The following is a 3,233-nucleotide window of genomic DNA, read 5'->3' as shown; positions in this document are numbered from 1 at the left end:
TGGAGCAGCACCATATGACGTCAGCAGAAAACACCGTGAGCAGCTATGAAATGGGAGCGAGCACCACGGAAATATCGAAAGGTGATGGACATGTACTGACTTTGGTCATTCAAGTACCACCAACACCATACAAAAACCATATAATATCATCAAGACTGATTCTGGAATTGATTCGTTCGGGTATTTAAAACACATAAAAAATGTTTGTTACCAAATTCTGAAACAGTATAAGGATATTTTTGTTCCTTACTTTTACCTTGTGGAGTACTTTTACAATACCTTTTACTTGCTTTCTAGTGCGCCCATCACTATCTTAAAATCTGGATTGCAACGCTGTAGGAAAACTTTTTTTCATTTGTCATTTCTTCCACTTTTGAGCAGTGATAATTTATTTGGTTTTATACATTAAATAATGAAGACGGCTCCTAACTTTTTAGGGATCTGCAGTGGCCCAGAGAGCAAAATCAGATATTTTCTAGAAACTTGAGGCCACTATTTTCTTATATGCTAGATAATATACAAATGTTGACATGTAAAGAATGACACACGTGTATAATTCTGCAGATTTATAACTGTTCAAAGTATTTAAAATTTTTCAAGAACCTTTTTAAAATCTTCCATAATGACTTCTTTCAATACAAGGTGGAAGCAATTTCAGTTAACAATAAAGCAGCACAAGGCAGTACCTTGAGCTGTGATGATCCATAACCAATCGGCACCTGCAATTTGATTGATCTTCGAGATGTAGCCTGCCTCTGTTCCCTGACTTTCCCTTTTCGTTGTACCGGGTGAAGTGAATATTCTGTGAATATTCTTCTGACAGTCAGTTTTGAGTTTTTAGTCCTACATTATGTTGTCAATCAGATTTAATTGGTTCAAAAACCGTCGTAGTCCGTCTCATTCGCAGTCTACATCTCCACATGCGCACCCATACCTACATGCTCAAAATTTTCACTACGTATGTACTATGTACCCTGCAGCGTACCCTGATGAAAAATGTTTTGTTGAAATCAGAGACACTTCCCAAGGTAGGCCATAGTCCATGGCCATATATTTAAGTCAAAACAGATGAAACAGATAAACACAATTCCAATCATCAAGTCAACCAGCATCGACAATCTGTACATAAGTTCTAAACCTATTGCAAGACTACTTTGTATTCAAACTTTGTAATGCAGAAGGGTGGAAGCTGCATGGAATTATGCGACAATTTCAGCGTGCATCCACGCTCGAAAGAGCGGGGTTAATTGTAACAATGTCAATACCATAACAATAACTTAATCGTAGGTGTTGTGATTCGGTTGTCTCTTGTCTGTGCTGGCCATTGCGCGGGCGGTCCAGCGGCGCAACTCGGCTTCGCCGCCGTGGCGCGCTGGCAGTTGCTTCTTCTTCTTCTTCTGCATCCCACCGCCAACCCGCTCAGGGGGGCGGCGGCGCAGGCGGGTCGAGCGGCGGCTCGGTCCGCCCAACATCCTCGATGAAGGTGACGACCTTCGTCGCCGGGCCGCCGAGGACGTCGACCAGGCGAGGGTCGACACCCCAGCGGCGGCGGCGGGCCGCCTCATAGGCCGGACAATCGGTCAGTAGGTGCGCCGCGCTGTCGGGCTCCCCGCACGCGGGGCATTCGTCGTCGGCTGCCGGGCCAATCTTGTGGAGCGTGTCACGGGTCAGCGGTGATGTGCCGGTCCTCAGCTGGGACAGCGTCACCGAACCCCAGCGCGCCAGGGAGTCGTGGCCAGGCGTGGGGTCCGGGTGCGGGTGGGCAGCGGTTGCCCTCTGTCGCGACAGCTCCCGGACATGGCGCGCGACGGCGGCCCGCGCACTCGACAGATCGATCGGTGCGCTGTCTTGGTCGCCCGCCGTGGCCTCGCCAGCCAGGCGGTCGGCGGTTTCGTTGCCGTCCAGCCCGGCATGGCCTGGCACCCACAGGAGCACCGTCTCGGTGCCGTTCTCGGCGAGGATGCTCAGCACTCAGCAGCCTCCACACCTCGGCGGCCAGGGCCATGGTCTGGTTAGCTGGGCCGCGGCCGAGTAGTTGGAGCCTAGACCTTGAGTCGGTGAGGAGGCGGACCGACTTGGTCGATGCCAACTCCCCGTCCTCCAGGCCGGCCACAGCCGCGAACGCCTCGCGCATGGCGGTCAGTTCTGCTCTTAGGCTGGAGCAGACCGCCCCTGCAGGAGCGCGCACGGTCTCTTCTTTGCTGAGGTGGTGGAACTGGATCAGCGCGCCTGCGCCGCCCTGTTCCGTCCCGCCGCGAGCCGAGCCGTCCGACCAGATAGTGACGTCCGGGTGCGGGAGCTCTGCAATGGCTCGCAGGGCAGCTTCCCTGCGGACTGCAGGCGGGTCCGACCGGCGGGTGGCCACGGGCAGGTCCACCCTGAAGGTGATGCCGCCGCGGTGGCCCAGCCATGGCGGGTCGCAGCTGTAGAACGCCGAACCTGTAACACAATAGAATTGCAATTGTAACAAAGACCTGCATGGTCAGCAAACATCTGCAGTGACTGTCATCCCAAGTTGGTATGAACTGGAACAAAGTTGGGTCATGGTAGCAGACGTAGCACAAGCTAGTGATATGCCATACCGTAGGACTAGGTCGTAGGTTGTAAATTTTAGGTTTAAGGCTGTAGGTTGTAGGTCAGGTTAGGTAAGGTTTGGTTAGAAAGACCCATTCTCGTGCATCGGGCAGCTTGTGCTACATCTACCTTACCAATACCCAATTTGAATTCCCAAAATTGATGGCAAACAGGCTTTTTGTATAACAAGTGTGGTTAATTGTTCTAATCCCCGCTGCAATGTGAGGGTATCTGCTTTTCTACAATCACAATATTTGAATTCATATAGGTAGGCGTTTGCATGTTCAGAAAATGATACAAAATATGACACAATTATAGCTGCAACTGGATAGTGGATACCGACCTCAACTAAAAGTTTCTGCAGCCTTATAACCTAACAAATGACTAAATTGCCAAAATAAATCCCTTAGTACAATAGCTTGACTCTAAAATAACAGAACTTTTGCATGCAGACCCTGAAATGGAGGGTTTATGAAAAGTAACAAAAATAAGCATTCACTAATATCAATATGTTGTTATAAATTTCATATGTAGCATAAGCGCCAATACTGCCTTCATTTACAATTTTGCTACTGTTTTCCACTCACAAACGCTGCCCTCCGTGGACAGCAGCAGCAGCAGTGAAACGTCACCCGTGGTGTGACATCATCACCCATGAC

Source organism: Amphibalanus amphitrite, unplaced genomic scaffold, assembly GCF_019059575.1.
Source record: "Amphibalanus amphitrite isolate SeventyFive unplaced genomic scaffold, NRLGWU_Aamphi_draft 000516F_arrow, whole genome shotgun sequence".
NCBI lineage: Eukaryota > Metazoa > Arthropoda > Thecostraca > Balanomorpha > Balanidae > Amphibalanus > Amphibalanus amphitrite.
Note: the sequence above shows the minus strand (reverse complement) of the source record.